This window comes from Rhinolophus sinicus, chromosome 15 (assembly GCF_057876585.1).
Source record: "Rhinolophus sinicus isolate RSI-liver-muscle chromosome 15, RSI-T2T, whole genome shotgun sequence".
NCBI classification, from domain to species: Eukaryota; Metazoa; Chordata; class Mammalia; order Chiroptera; family Rhinolophidae; genus Rhinolophus; species Rhinolophus sinicus.
In genome coordinates, this window is record NC_142515.1 from 56,797,230 (window position 1) to 56,815,268 (window position 18,039).

The window sequence follows — 18,039 nt, forward strand, 5'->3', positions numbered from 1 at the left end:
AGATGATGTTTTGGGCCATGTTATCACTGGTGATGAAACATGAGTGTACTAATATGACTGAAACAAAGCGTCAAAGTACACAATGGAAGTCAACCTATTCTCCATGACCAAAAAACTTCTGTCAGTCCAAATCAAGAGTTAAAACGATGTTGCTAACCTTTTTTGATATCAGAGGGATTATTCATTATGAATTTGTACCAACTAGACAAACAGTTAACCAAGTTTACTATTTGGAATTGCTGAAAAGGCTGTATGGAAAAGTTAGATGAAAATGGCCTGATTTTTTTGCCAACAATTCATGGCTCTTGCATCACGACAATGCACCAGCTCACACAGCACTGTCTGTGAGGGAGTTTTTAGCCAGTCAACAAGTAACTGTATTGGAACACCCTCCCTACTCACTTGATCTGGCTCCCAGTGACTTCTTTCTTTACCTGAAGATAAAGGAAATATTGAAAGGAAGACATTTTGATGTCATTCAAGACATCAAGGGTTAAACGACGACAGCTCTGATGGCCATTCCAGAAAAAAAGTTCCAAAATTGCTTTGAAGGGTGGACTAGGCACTGGCATTGGTGCATAGCTTCCCAAGAGGAGTACTTTGAAGGTGACTATAGTGATATTTAGCAATGAGGTATGTAGCGCTTTTTCTAGGATGAGTTTGTGAACTTAATTGTCAGACCTTTTATGCATAAACTCATTCCATAGGAAGGAAGAGAATCATTAACAATGAGGGAATCAAAAATGACAAGATACACTTCCCCACTCATATGATGGGTAAAAGTTAAGAGGACATATGATAATATCAAGTGGTGAAAGAAAACTCTCATTCAGTGTTAATAAGAATCCTAACTAGTTAGTACAATCACTTTTGAAATTAACTTGACAGTACTACATTCCACTTGACTTTAATGAAAATATTCATACCTTACAACCCCAAAATTCTACTCCTAGGTATATTGTTCCCTAGTTTTAGATGCTTTCAGAAGCAGACCTGAAGACTAAGATTTTAAAGCAGAGAATTTATTTGTGAGGCAGTTCCAAGAAATGATAGTGTGAAAATGGGACAGGGAAGGAAGCCATTAAAGGGTGTATTATCAACAAGTTACGGCTGTGGGCCCCTGGAGCTCCATCTAACTGAGCAGCTGTAGGAGACAGTGTAGAATACACCCTCAGAATTATTCCAATCAAGGGTGAGTAATCTGGGATAGTTATCTCTTTACTTCCTGTCCAACACTGGTTTAGGACTACTTCTAGGGGCACTGACTTTAGGAATTTCCAGCTTGCCTTGTGTGGTAGCTGAGCCTGTGCCCATTCAGGAAACTGTCTTCAGGCTCTCCACAGCAAGGAGGTAGTAACAGGAAGCAGGCTTCAGCATGTAGAAGGGAGGACAGAAACAGTAAGTGTAGGACACTGATAGTGTCTGCTACAATACATTAATGGAAGCAGATCATGTGTACAGGTCACACATTTAATAATTTATAATAAAAAATGAAAGCAACTGAATGCCTACCCTGAGAAAGATAAATAATAAAATGTGACCTAGATACAAGGAATAACCTAGATTTCTGTACATCAACACTATTAAATCTTAAAATCAATGAAGAGTAAGCTGCAGAACATAGCATATACATATATGTTTACAAACATATATGGAGAGAGAGAAACATATATATATATATATATATATATATATATATATATATATATATATGTTTATAGAAAGATATACACAAAAGCTTAGAAAAACATACACAAAATTTATGATGCTTTTTACTTATTGGAAAGGAAAGGAGATAGGGATGAGTAACATATTGGACTTTACATTTATTCATTATATTTTTTTCTTTTATTAAAATGTCAAGTTTTGGATGGGCATTCAGGTATTGTTCTGTGCAAATTTCTTTTGGTTTTCTCAAAATGAAAAGAAAATAATCCCAGAGAATGGAAGATGGAGAAAGAGCAATAAAATAAATATTTTTTAAAAAGTATCCCTAAACTGAAAAATGCATTAAAAGGTTAGGTATAAAATGCTATAGGTGAAAAAACTGGTGAAATATTTGAATTTTATAAATGAGAAACAAAAGGCTTGCTTTATTCCTGATTTTAAATTGAATGTTTCTATTTGCTTCCATACTTTCTTATTAACGTAACTGCTCAGCCTCAGGGTAGGCCATCAGCCACTGACTGAATTTATCAACAACAGTTGTATATCCTGGATACATTTGGGCTTTGGACTCAGGAACTATCTAAACGTGATCTCTGTTATTAAGGCCATATTTACTAAAGATATACAATCTTCAGAAACAGAGAGAGACAGGAAGAGAGAGAAAGAGACACAGAGAGAGTTGGTTACTGAACACGTTCAGTTTTTGGTTTCAGTCTTTTGTGAGGTGAGACTTCACTTCTTACCATTTGGCTTCATTGGATATTCTTGCATATTTACACACACACACACACACACACACACACACACATTTGTAAGTTCTCTCTATCAAAGGGCATGTTCCTCTTTTCTTAAAATCAATTTACTTTTATTGAATTATAATTGACAAACAAAAATCCTTAGATGTTTAATGTGCACATCTTAATGAGTGTGAAGATAAGTATACAGCCATGGAAACATCACTATGAAAATTGGCATAAACTTACCCATCACCTCTAAAAGTTTCCTCAATCTCTCTTTTGTGTGTATGTGTTTGTATATACGTGTGTGTGATAAGAACATTTAACATTGTTAACTATATGTACTGTGCTATAGAATAGATCTCCAGAACTTATTCATCTTGCATAACAAACTATGTACCCCTTCACCAACACCTTCTGATTTCCCTTACCCCAACCCCTGGTATTCTCTGGTTTTATGAATTTGATTATTTTAGATCCCCGATATAAGTAGGGTCTGGAGTATTTGTTTTTCCATGTCTGGCTTATTTCATTTAGTATATTGTCCTCCAAATGTATTAATGTTGTTGCAAAAGGCAGGATTTCCTTCTTTTTATAGGTTAAATAATATTTCATCATATACATATATGATCAAAATATGTTACAAAGCAATGGTAATCAGAACAGTATGGTACTGGCATGAAAATAGAAACATTAACAAATGGAATAGAATACAGACCCAAAATAAACCCACATGTTTATAGTAAACTGATCTTTGACAAGAGGGACAAATACACATGCAGAAAGAGTAATCTTTTCAATAAATGGTTTTGGGAAAACTGGATATCCACATGCAAAGGAATAAAATAGGACGCTTATCTTATACCACACACAAAAATCAACTATAAATGGATTAAAAATTTAAATATAAGACTGAAACTATAAAACTTCTAAAGGAAAACATAGGGAAAAAACGTCATGACATTGGCTTTGGCCGTGATTTCTTGGCTATACCACCAAAAGCACAGGGAACAAAAGCAAAAATAGACAAATAGAACAACATGGAACTAAAAAAGCTCTGCACAACAAAGGAAGCAATCAGCAAAATTAAAAGACAGCCTGTGGAATGGGAAAAATATTTGCAAATGATATATCTAATAAAGAGTTAACATCCAAAATATATAAGGAACTCCTGCAACTCAATAGCAAACAAACAAACAAACAAACAAACAAACTCAATTTAAAAATAAATTTTCTTTTCCTCTCCATTATTGTTTAAACTAATTAGTATGGATTTTTGTACCATACCACCAAAAGGTTCTTGACTAAGATAATACTGTTTCAATTTGTCTCCTCTCTCTTCCTCCCTTCTTCCCTCCTTCCGTCCATCCTTCCTTCCTTCTTTACTTCCTTCCTTTGTTTTCTCTCTGTTTCTCTTTCTGTCTCTCTGTTTCTGTCTCTTTTTCCCTTTCTCCTAACCATTAATGTGTCTTCTTTTTTTCTGAGAATGGATTTATCTCTATATATTTATTTAAGGTAAGCATAATATCTAAATATTATCGTTTAGATATTTTTCTTGATGATAAAGTGTTTTTCTCCTTTAAATGTCTACTGTCATCTATTAAAGTTTATTAAAATTTTTCTTAACTTTGAGCCATTTTGCAACCACAAAATGGATTCTATTGGTAATATATTATTTCAAATTTTGCTTCTATGTTTATAATGTATATCATACCTTACAATGCTACCCTACAGAGTTTTCATTTTTCATGTTATCTTTTGGTGTTTTAATGTCAGTCATATATTAACATTGTACATTTATTTGTAAAGTTTCTTCTTTTTACTATGGTATTCCAAATTATAAACTACATTGAAAGTGTTAAACAACTTATACAGAAAATAGAATGGACCTATCCCTTTTTAGGGAGTGGCTTACTTTTCAACACCTCTCATTTTATTTGATAATTTTATTGCAATTTTTACTACAAATCGAGCAAACTACAATAATAAGTAGACATCTAGAAAACCATACACTGTATGTGTTTAATAAAAAAAACCACTATAAATAATTGCATGATAACCATTTTTTACCTTTGTATTTAGTACTGGGACTGAGAATGGTGTTCAAAAAGGACTTTAAGGATTTCATCTACAATGTTTCATAGATTTTACAAGGGTTGCATTCATGTAGTTCTGATATAATTAAATTTTAATTTTTAGAAATTGAGAACTGAGTAAAGGATTAGATTTAAAATAATGAATATATTTTCTATATAACATCTCTGAAAAATAAAAATCATAAATATCCAAATCACAAAATTAAAAAATGTAATTGAAACATTTATTCACATGGTGCTATGTGAATAAATCAATAAAAACATTTAATTTGGGGTATTAAAAATACTCAAATGAGTAAATGTATAGTGTGTCTAGAATGAAGAATATGATATTGTTAAAAAGTCAGTCTTCTACAAACTAGTTTATAATTTTATAATAATTCCAATGCAAATAATAACACAATAACACTTTTCAATAACAAAACCATTCTGAAGTTCATCTTGAAGAATAAATATGTGAGAATTGGCAATAAAACTATCAAAAAAGAATGAGGGTACACTTACACTATCACATATTACAGTGCACTGAAAAGATAATATTATTCAAATAGTCAGAATTAAGATTCCAGAAATGACATCTCAGTGAATTAAATGAGAACATCTGGAATCAGGAAGTGGTTTATATAAGAAATATAGAAATAGAGAAAATATATTATTCAATAAATATTCAAGAAATAATGTTAATATGACAGTCACCATATAAAAACAAATTAATGAAGTTACAATATCTCTCACAGTTTACACCAAATACTTTCATGTGTGTATGTGTGTTTCTCTGTGTGTATATGCACATATTAAATATTTAAATAAAAAATATATATGTGTATACACAAGAGAAATGATAGCTTTTTTACATTAGAACATTTCTTGACCAATCATACACAGAAGGAAGAAGAAAAGCTGGAAGAAAGCATTTCTGGCGTAACAAATACAGTATTGAAATCCTAATACAGAAAGGTCTTTCATGTTCTTAAGCAAAAATATACTTGAAATGTAAAAATTTCCAAAGACACAAATACAGAATTTACAAAAATGAAATATCACTTTCAGGTGAAACAAACGAATAAGAAACTTAATTCTCAGTAGTTATTGAGACATACTGCAAAACGAAGTAGCCGCAAGGTAACCTGTACTACTTACCGCCTAGCAATGTTGCAAGGAAACCATGCCAGGCTACCAATTCGACAGATGTACCTTTTAGCTGACGGAGAACTTTGACTTTGCCTTTCACATCCAGCAAGGTCATCCCTCTCCAATCCACCTGAACTTCAGAGTGAAGAGTAAAGAATCTCCACACATGCTCCTACCTACCAGCCTTACATGTTAGACTAAATACTGAACTGTTTGCCCAATGTTTCATAAGGCACAATCTAGACCAACGTTGTTCAATAGAATTTTCTGCGATGACGGAAGAGTTCTACATCTGCATTGTCCAACATGGTAGCCTAGCCACACGTGGCTATTGAACATGTGAGCTGTGGTTACTGCAACTAAGGGACTGAGTTTCTAATTTTATTTTATTTTTTTAGTTAATTTTAATTTCAGCTAAATTCTTATGTGGTTAGTAGTTATCATATTGGGCAGTGCAACTCCAGGCATATCCCATTATGCCTCTCATACTCATTTACCTCCATCAGTGTCAGAGGTGTAAGTCTCTCAAGCCACCCATCCACTACTTTCTTTGGACCTATCCACGGGGTTAATGGTCTCTCAGCCTGTCAAAGGTGAACTTGCCATGTGGCCAGTGGTACTTCCCTCTCTGATGGAAGGACTTCCTTTCTCTCTTATCTACTTCGCATTCTCTTCTGGATCATCTGTATAAACACATTGTTAAAGTGTTGTCCACTTTTGAGAAAAACCTGCCACTACCTCTCCTCCATCTTTAAGGTCATGTCTATTTCTTTTTCTCCTATCTAAGGCAAAACTTAATGAAAGACGTGTATAATAACTCTGTATATTTCCTTGCACCTAATTATTAATCCCTCTGCGTTCCACTGAAACTGCTTTTGCCAAAATCAGTTATACCTGCCATGTTACTAAACATATGGTTATTTCCTGTACTTTTCATTGTTTGCATTCTTAGAAGAATTTGGCACATTGCTAGTGAATTGAAAGGTTCAAGGCAGGGTGTGGAGAAATACATGATTACTTCTTTTATTCCATTAACTGAGGGTAAGGTAAAGATGGAGGTAAAGGGATTTCCGAGGAGAGAAAATGAGTTGAAAATGGTCATCTTGGCTAATGGGAATATGATTCTTACTAATGATGTACAATGGAGCTATTGAATAGAACACTGAAGCTTTGTCTGTTTCCATGCAAATTTACCTAAATAATCATAATAAATTTAAACAAATATTGAATATTAGTTAAAAAAATACATGCTAAAGAGGAGTTTATTATATAATTCTTTCAATGTTTGTGCCTTAAATTTTTTATAATTAAATGGGGAGGGGGGAGGAATATTAAGAAAATAAAATTATGCAACAAACAGGAAAGAAGTAATACTATAAGAAATGGAAGAAAATTTACCCAAATGGAATAATGACTGGAATCTTCAGATTAAAATTTCTCATTTAATCCCTGACAGAAAAAAATTAAAAAGAAGCAATAGTTCAGAGAACCTGTTGAATTCCAATAATACAGAATTAATATAATAGTAGTCCCACCTTTATTCATGGGGGATATGTTCCAAGGCCCCTAGTGGATGCCTAAAACTGCAGATAGTACCAAACCCTATATATACTATGTTTTTCCTACACATACATACCTCTGATAAAGTTTAATTTAAATTAGACAGAGTAAGATAGTAACAAAAACTAATAATAAAATAGAACAATTATAACAATGTACTGTAATAAAATTTATGTGAATGTGAACTCTGTCTCTCTCTTTCCAATATTGATCTGAAAACCAAGAAAACTACAAAGTAACTAAAGGGCGGGTAGCATCTACAGCATGGATATGCTGGACCAAGGGATGATTCACTTCTTGGGCGGAACAAAGCAGTACAGCTTGAGATTTCATCATGTTACTCAGAATAGCATGCAATATAAAACTTATGAATTGTTTATATTTTGAATTTCCCATTTGATATTTATGGACTGTAGTTGATTGCTAATAATTGAAACTGCAGAAAGTGAAACCATGGATAAGAGGTAACTACTGTACAAAGTTTGGTAAAGATTGAACTGATTACTAACAAGGAAAAGAGAATCTGCCTTACATATCTTGTTTTAAACTAAAAGGTAGAAAATTGGAAAAACACAGAATAGCACCCTGAAACTACTGAAAGAAAAGTACTATAAAAAACACATCTTATATTTAGCCAACATAAAAGTCACAGGTTATATAAATACACAAATGAATGCATAATATGTTCATAAATGGAAGGTTAAATCTCAATATTTATAAAGTTCATTCATAATATTATAATATGATCAGTATTCAAAACAAATGCACTAGAAACAAATGGGTTATTTTAAAGAATTTGACATAATGATTCCAAAATTCTTCAAGGTAATAGAAATGTAAGAATATTCAAAACAATTTTGCCAAGGAACACGGAAATGCATCTTTCACTATCACTAACTAATATACGTTTAGGATTTCTACTTTTGAGGTGATGGAATAGCTTGAATTTGAAAAAGACTTAGGAAAAGCAAGGAAAGACAAAATACTAAAAAAAAAAAAAAAAAAGAATCTGTTTGAGAGCTTTTAAGAGTTACTGGGGAAACCAGGATTGGGGAATCAAAGATTCTGGAAAGACAACTACAGCAAGAAGAGATGACATTCTTCAAATATCTTTCCCTGGGAGAATTTGCCAGTTTTTGGTGTGATGCCAGAAGCTGCAAATCAAGCAGATGACTTTGGTTAGTAGGCAAAGAATTAGCAGTTCTTCTGCCAGTCCCTTGTGACCAGAGATTTTAAAAGCTCAACTTTGGGACTGCCAAAACAGTAAGAACTTGAAAATCCAAGCACTTAGGAAGAAGAGAGGAGCAAAGAAGTAAGCCTAACATTGGTAGTTTCAGCTTGAAGTACTTGTTAAAATTTTAAACAGCGAAATGCAAAAAGCTAAGAAGTTAAATGGAAAACCATTGAATACCAGAGCAGAGTTTTAGCAGTCTCCCACAAAAGTTGGAGTTTAGGACATATAAGAGAGTGGGGTCATAATAAGTTTCACAGTTTCTTAACTGGGATTCCTGTAAGTCTTTACCATAAAAGTAAGGGCAAAGTGCCTACATAGAAACTTAATTCTGCAATTAAGCTGGATGAAAAGACTTTGAAAAATCAATATAAACTTTCCAGAAGTTTCCCAATTCTGAGAACCCCAAAACTGAATTTATAATTCAGAATTTACAAGGAAGACAGACCACAGTAAATTCTATAGGATTAAAAATCCTAAAGTTTCTCCACCCAGGAGCAGAGTAAGTAGAGCTTTATAAAAATTGTAGCCTGGTCAGAGGGTAAACGGGATCAAATATATGGTGATGGAAGGAGAATTGACTCTGGGTGGTGAACACACAATATGATATACAGATGATGCATTACAGAATTGTACACTTGAAACCTATGCAACTTTACTAACAATTGTCATCCCAATAAACTTTAATTTAAAAATAAATAAAATAAAATAAAATAAAATAAATAAAAACTGCAGCCCAGCAATTTCTGTCAGTCCTTAATTTGATTAAGGTGATTCCCCTGCTGTGACCTGCCAGATGAGTGAACTTCTGTAAGTCCTTATACTTTTTTGCACAAAATATCTGGCATTTAGTAAAAAAAATTAATAGTCATGTGGGAAAAAAAGGACCAAAACAAAAAAATAGAAAATAGACAAATAGATCCATAGATGACCCAATTATTAGAATTATCAACATGGATATGAAAATACTGTTATTAATACATACAAAAATTTTTTCAGAATTTCACTAGAGAATTGAAGTTCATATATTAAAAAACCCTGGAAAGTATAGATTTGATTTACATAATAATATAAATTAAAATTCTAATTCATGGGATTGTCTTTATGATAAAGGCACCATAAGGAATTTAGGATATTCTCCTCCATAGAAAACAAGTACAACATAAAACAATACTACTGAAAGCAAATTTTTTAGGAAAACATTCAAAAGTAGGCAACAACTTGAAAAGTGTTTACTCATAGAAAACTGCTAGAGCATTGGTTAAGAACAATGTCTATAATGTTCTCCCCTGAGGACATTTTTGGAAGTGCTAGAACCATCAAAATGCTGACTTAATACACCCTCTACCCATTCCTCACTTACTGTTAAACTATGTTAGGGAGCAAAGCAAAAATTGAAAGCCTAGGGAGACTTGTAATTTTGCTGTGCTTTTTAATGCATTCCTTAACTTACACAAGGTTAGAGAGCATAGAGTGGTCCTACAGACTTTAGGTGTCTGAGGATAATTTCTGTATATCGTTGATTGACCACTAAAGAACCACATTGATTGGCACCAGTTCAGAGGAAACACCCCCAGAAAATCAGGGTCAAATATGTATATACTCGCAAAACAAAACAAACAAAATCTATGTAGAGAAAGCAGCAGCTCCACCCCATAGGGAAGAGAAATTCTGTATTTGGGTTTCTGCAAGTTAATTGATTACTATAATAAAACAACAACAAAAAATTCCTCATTAGAACAAAACAAAATTTAACATCATAAGATGTGTTATTTAAGCTGCACAGTTCTGAATCACAAATTTCTAGACATGTGGAGACCAGAAAAAAAATAAAAAACTGTCACCCAATGAAACTATAATTCCAATATGAAGACAAATTAAAGACAATTTTAGATAAACAAAAGCTATAAAAATTTATTGGTAGTGGACCTAGACTATAAAAAATGCTAAAGAAAGTACATTAGGCTGAGAAGAAATGACAATGCAAATCTACAAAGGGACATCAGAAATGGTAAATAGTAAATGTGTAATGTAAAATTACACGTTTGTACTGTATGTATTATAGTTATATGCTGTATATACTTGTTTCCTTTTTTTTTAAGAAATAACTTGAAATCAAAATGTATTAAACTACATTGTTAGGTTTGCATATGAATAGATGTACTATATATAACAATAATATTACAAAAGTGGGAGGGCACGATTTTTTGTCCAAATTTATATAATTTATTAGAAATAAATACGTATTAACTTGAAATGGATTTTGATGAGTGAAAGATAATTATTGTAACTCCTAGACAATCACTAAAAAGTAATGCAAAGAAATGAGCTAAAAAGTCAATTAAAAAAACAAAATAATGTACAAAAATTTTTGTTTAACACAAAAGAGGACAATAAAGGAGGAACTGAGAACAAACAAAAGATACATGTAAAAGCAAATAGTCAATTTCTAGTCAAGATGGCAGAGTAAGGAAATGCTGTGCTTACTTTCTCTCATGACCACATCAAAATTACAAGTAAACAGAATAGCCATCATTGAGAATTACCTATAGCCTTGCTAAACAGAAGATCTACAACTAAGGATATACAGAAATAGCCACCTTGAGACTGGTAAAAGGGGCAGAGATGGGGGAATGGGCTGGTCCCACACCCACATGTGACCATTAAAAGTCAGCATGGATATCTTGGCTGTGCAGGTACCCCCTGGAGGGGTGAGGGGTCCCAGCCCCACACCAGGTTCCACAGCCCAGGGTTCCAGTGCTAGGGAGAGAAGTCCTCATAACTTCTGGCTGTGAAAACCAGCGGTGACTGTGGCTGAGTGAGACAAGTGCAGCTGCAGTCCCAAGTGCTCCGCTTAAAGGGCTCATACACAGACTACTCACTGACAGACTTACTCACTTGGAGCTCCAGTGCTGGGGCAGCAGCTCGGAAGGTTCCAGGGACATACGAAGAGAACCTGAATTATTTGCCTTTAGGGCAAAGGCTGCAGGGTCAGTTTTTCTCCTGGAGGAAGGAGCTGGCAGAAGCCATTGTTTCCTTGTTGAACCCTCCCTACTCCTGACATACAGAGGTAGGTAGATGCCATATTTGAATCTTCATCAATCTGGCTGAGACTCTTTGTTTGCCCCACCCTCATGTATTCCTGAGACCCTGTCATACCCAACTTTCCAGCTCACCTAAGCTGTTTGCAGTGGCTTTTTCATACAAACAGCTTGTCTCAGTTCATGCTATGAGCTTTCCTAAAATCTCTCAAATGTTCACAAAACCCAAAAGCAGCCTCTGACTTCACATGTCCTGTACTTCTGGCTGAGCACCCCTAAGCCCAGCACTAGCAGCAGCCTGCCTTGGTTCACAGAATGGACTCTTCAGGCACCTCCAAGCCCAGTACGGGTGGTGGCCATCTATTGATTGCTTTGTGACTCAAGCCAGGTGGCCCCGGGCAGGACACAGACTGTGGCTGAACTTGGCCTACAAGTAGTGTCCCTCCCAGGAGGCCCCAGGGCTGGCACACTTGGTGGCCAACTTCAGACTGAGCCAGAGCATCATCTGGCTAACGCCAAAAATGACACACGCAGAGGGCACACTGAGCAGGCGCCAGAGCTCTGCTAAAATGAATTCTGCTCTGTAGGGTCAGCCACAGCTCCGGGACTATAGTCATGGCCAGTCCTCACAATCAGTCAGTCCGATGGTCAATCTCTCCCATTGGTGTGCAAACAGCAGCCAAGCCTCAACTACAACAGGCGGGCAAACGCAATGCACACAAGAGACACACCTGGAGATACAGCTGAGCTGACCAGGAAGACAGTGCCAGGAAGAGCGTCACAACACACCTACTACATAAGGCCACTCTACGAAGACTGGGAGACATAGCAGCCCTATGTAATACATAGAAACAAACACAGGGAGGCAGCCAAAATGGGGATTAAAAGAAATATGTCCCAAATGAAAAACCAGAACAAAGCTCCAGAAGTAGTACTAAACAAAATGGAGACAAGCAATCTATGAGACACAGAGTTCAAAACAGTGGTTATAAAGATGCTCAATGAACTAAGGGGTAGAAAGATGAACTCAGTGAGAACTTTAACAAAGAGATACAAAACATAAAAATAAAGATAGAAAACATAAAAAAGAACCAGTCAGAAATAAAGAATACAATAAATGAAATGAAGAATACATTAGAAAGAATCAACAGCAGATTAGATGAAGCAGAGGATCAAATCAGCAATTTAGAAGGTAAGGTAGCAGAAAATACCCAAACAAACAGCAAAAGGAAACAAAAATGAGGAATTTGTTGTCTAAGAGAAATGCACTTTAATTTCAAAATGTTTAAAGGTAAAAATTAAAAAAAAAGAGTAAGACACAAGAAATTAACATAGCAGGTCCAGTTGCTATATTATAAACCTAAGTACTCTAAGATAAGAACTATTAGGAACAAATAGAAATATTTCAAAATTATAAACAGGTAGCATAACAGGAAGATATAACATTTATGACTGTATACACACACACACGAGAACAGAGTTACAAAATATTTAAATACAAAATTGTAAGAAGAAATATATAATCAAAACTAGTTGGATTTTTCAGTATTTCTCCCTCAGTAATTGACAGGACAAGTAGACAAAACAGATAAGTTATAGAAGACATTAACACCACCATCAATTTGACCTAACTTACATATAAATAACACACCATGCCACCCAACTATAAACCCAGCAGAACACACACATTCTTTTCAAGTGTACCTGAAACATTCACCAAGACAGATAAAGTGCTGGCAATGAAACAAATGTTAATCAATTTAAAAGAATTGAAATAATATGGAGTATGTTTTCTAACCCCAAAAAGATTAAATTAAAAATCAATAATAGAAAAATCTGGTTGCTGTCTTTCCAGTAGACTCACACTAACCACGATCACAGTGAGGTCTAAACCAGCATGCCAACTGATTCCTTTATCATGTTATCACTGTCAGTCAAGGGACTAAAGCCCTCCTGTCCTTTAGTTAACACTATAGCCTTTTTTTAACATTTCGGAAAATTGATGCTTTCAAAAGTTAAGTAAAATGCTTGAACTCATAGAACTTACTAGAAATAAAGCTAAGATTCTAATGCAGGACTGTCTGACTCCATTTGCATCATTTAGCAAGCAATTTTAGAATTTGTAAATTCCAGAACATTTTACTTGTTCTTGTTTTAATTAATGTTCTTTGTTAATTAGGATTTATTAATACTCTCTTCCTTCTCAAGGCAAATAACTGCCCAACTTAAAAAATCTTATTTAATAAATGATCACAGATTATTTGAAACAAAATCTATCAACTCGTAGTAAGCATTGTTAATTGATACCAGGAATACAATATTGAGTTCCTCAAATGAGAAACATACGTATTATAGCACGACAAATAAATTTGAAAGACTAGCTTGTAAGTATTCACTGCTGTTAAACCTATCTTGTATATTTCCACATTCTGTATTTCTAGGAATTACTCAAGGATCCTTGGTTTCGTTTCTGCATGAGATTCATTCTTCTCTGGGGAATATCCTACAGCTCTGATGCAGTTAACATGCTCCTCAGTGGATATATACTTACTACTGCTTCTGTATCCCTAAGGGTACAAATAAAAATAGTCCAGTTTATTGCTTTTCAGATTATAGAGAGATTTAACGTTTTATGCATTGGACTTTATGATTCTATCCCACAAATACCACAGGAAATTTTTGCCCTATGTGGATCAGCAGAAAAAAGTTACATTTATTATTTTTTCTCCATATGTTAACTTACTGATTTCTATTAATGAAGGAATCTTCTCCAAATCAACTTTATTTTAGAATAACATCTTAAAAAGAATAAAAGTGATATTTAACCTACATCCTTCTTTTTTAAAGTAGCAACCTGTGATCAAGGGCTTAAGGTAACTAATTCTCACAGCTAGTATGACCTATACACTTCCATATATTTATCTAAAAGTTGTATAGGGTTCCCTTTTATATTTATTTTTTTAACACATAAAATTGTGTGTGTGTGTGTATCTGTGTATGTGTGGTGTAAGAAGATGTACAATTTCATCTTTTAAAGATGGATTCCTAATGATCCATTGAAAAGACTCTTTTCCTCCCCCACTGGCCACCCTCAGTGATCTACTGCTATGCAGTGTGACCTCTGCTTCTTATTACGTATGGATCTTTTTCAGGGCTCTCCATTATCTCTCATCAGTCTGGTTGATATCTATCTTTACATTGATAGCATAATAGTTGCTACAATTTGAGTCCTGCCAACATGTGTTTTTCTGATTTTTTATTTGGCATTTTACACTTGCAGATAAAATTCAAATCAGCTTGTCAAGTCTCACAAAAATGCTTGGGATTTTTAGTGAGATTGCTTTCTATCTATATACCATGTGTATTTAGATCTAGATCTAGAGATATATATAAATTTGGAGGAAATTGACATTTACATGTATTACACACATATATATGTAATTAAAATACATGAAAAATTGTATTTAAGTTATGAAGAGATAAATGAAATAACATTATATTAAAATAGTTGCTCTATTCAGGAAAAAGTAAAATACTAATTACTAATAGACTTTGATATATTAAAATTGCATTTTGTGACCTTCCGTCAACGGGTTACTCTGAAGATGTTAACATTTTTGTGCTTCCATGTTTGCCTATGCACCAAAATGGCTTAGTGGGCTGCTACAGGTGAGCCACTAGATGGCAAAGGAGGAACTTTGCAGCAGAAATTCAGAGATACGCCATATAGCTAAACAAAGTACTGCCAGGTTGCATATGACATGGAAACAACTAGAGAAAAATGATGGGTGAAGAGAATGGAGATGGGGCAAGAGAAATGTAGAATAACTGTACCTGATAATATAGCCTTATAATTTATAGAGCTAATTTAAAATAAATAAAAAGGAAAATTGATAAATACAAAAGCTATAGTGAGACATTTAATGCAACTGTGTTAGTTTAGACAGCACATGAAGATAAAAATAATTATTGCGCATATAAGAGACTTGATCAGTCCAATGAATAAACTTGATTTAACTGACCTATATAAAAAGTTACATCCCAAAACTGCAGGAAAAAAAACACGCAAAAAAAAACTTTAAAATTACATGTGGGTTATATACCAAATAAAATGACTATATGGCTGGTGATAAATCAATTTCAAGAATTTAAAAGAAATGAAATAATACAAGTTTATGTTTTTTTAACCACAGTGTTAGTATTCTGGACATTAATAACAAAACCTAACTAGAAAAATTCCATGCATTTTGAGAGTTATAAAATATATTTATATCCATGGGCTTAAGAAAAAAATTATAATGAAATCAGTATATTTGAAAGTAAATTATTATAAAAATAATACATACAAAAACAAATTCAAATAATACCATGATTAGTGGAAACTTATAGTCTTAAATACATAGGAGGAAATAAGAAACGCTGAAGATAAATGAGCTACACATCTATTTCAATAAGTCAGAAAAAGAACAGTGAAAAAAAGTAGAAGGTAAGAAATAATTAAGATAACATTATAAATAAATGTAATAGTAAGCTAATATGGAACAGATAGGATAAGCACAACAAAAACTTGTTCTTTATGAAGATAAATGTGTTTGGTGGGTCTCTGGTGAGAGTGATAAAAAATAGAGAAATCATAAGTAATATCAGTAATAAAAAAGAGGTATCACTGTAGATTTTTCAGTTATTAGGAAGATATTATAAACATATTAACAACTTTATGTTGATGTGAAAATGAATACTTATATAATTATACATATATATTCTTGATGAATATTAACTCAAGAAGAAATAGAAAAACTAAGTAGTCATATTATCATCAAATACATTGAGAAAGTATTAAAGCATAATCCCTTAATAAAAACTCAGGTCCCAGTTGGCTCATGAGTAAATTTTACCAATTATTTAAAGATTATTTCTAACATTAAGCTTTTTCAAGAAATAGAATGGGGGGAAAATTCCAAACTCAATTTATAAAACTGTCATAATCTTATAACAAAAACCTAACCATATACCAAAAAAACATAAAATTTTCACTCATAGATATAGATACAAATATTTCTAAACAACATAGGAGCGATGCCCCTTCTAGTGGTATATAAAGAGTTTAAGAAGTTTATAAGGTGTTTATACTGGACTGCAAGTTTTGCTTAACATTGGAAACCAATTAACATCAGTCAATAAATTAACAGATCACAGAGAATATAAATATATGAGTATCTTAATGGATTTAGAAAACACACTTGATAGTTTTCAACATTATTTTATAATAAATAATGTAGCAAAATTTGGCCTCAAATATGAAGAGGATTCCTCGTGGGGATTAAAAAAAGAGATCTTTTCATGCAATAAGGGTACTACAATAAAATAGAGAGCAAATATTAAACTTAATGCTGAATCATTGAAAGTTATCACAACTGTAGAAGTCCTATAAGAAAAAAGAGAGGAAGCTCAATAGGAAAAAGAGCTAAATATTTGAAATTCTCTTTATAAAAGGAAATGCAAGCATGTATAAATATGAAAGTGATCATCTTCATTAATAATCAGTTACTTGAACATTACAATCCCAATTCCATGCATACCATATTTATAAAAATTGTAAGTCTGACAGTATCAAGCGGTGATATGTATTTGGAGATATAGAAATTCTCATACAATGTTATCAGAGTATAACTTTCTACACTCAGTAAAACCATATAGTATTATGGAGTGAGTTAGACACAACCCAGATTCTATGGCTCAGCAAATCTGTTCATATCAGATATTCTAGAGTAAGTTGTGCACATTTTTACCAGGAAATATGTACAAAAATGTTCATAGTAGCATTTCTCTTAATAACTCCAAACTAGAAAAAATTCAAGTATCCTGAACATTAAAATGTGTAAGTTAATTACCTCATATGGAATTTTATAAACAAGTAAGATAAATGAAAAACTGTTTACAAAGGAAGCACGAATCTGTAAAACTCAATGTTGACCAAAAAAACAAGAAAGCCATACAGAATATTTCTATTCATATAATGTTCAAATAGGCAACACTAACTGCATCTTTTAGGTATGGTTAAATGGCTGGTGAAAGTATGATGAAAGGAAACCATTGTCACAAAAGTCAGGATTTGAATACCTAATGAGGCACAACAATTTTAAAGAATATACAGTTAGATTAGTTTAATTATCATATTAAAAGTCAAGATTCTCAGAGGATGCATCCTTTTAACTGAGAAGACAAAGTGAAGGAAAAGCCTGGAATAGAAATTAGAAAGCATTATTTTTGCTGTTGGTTTCTGAAACACAAGCCAAATAGGATATATACATATGGAAATTCACAGAAGAATACACACACCATTCCTTTGAGTAAGAGACAAGTAAGGAGGGGTTGCAAAGGTGCCTTTCTCTATTATCCCCCTTCCTACCTCATGTCAAAGCACAGATTTTTTTCTCTAAAGGAACTGAACAATCTTCCTGTCATGAATAAAGTGTTCTGGTGTGTGTGTGTGTGTGTGTGTGTGTGTGTGTGTGTGTGTGTGTGTGTGTGGAGAATGAGAACGTGGATGTTCCCTGCCTGCCTAGTCCTCAACT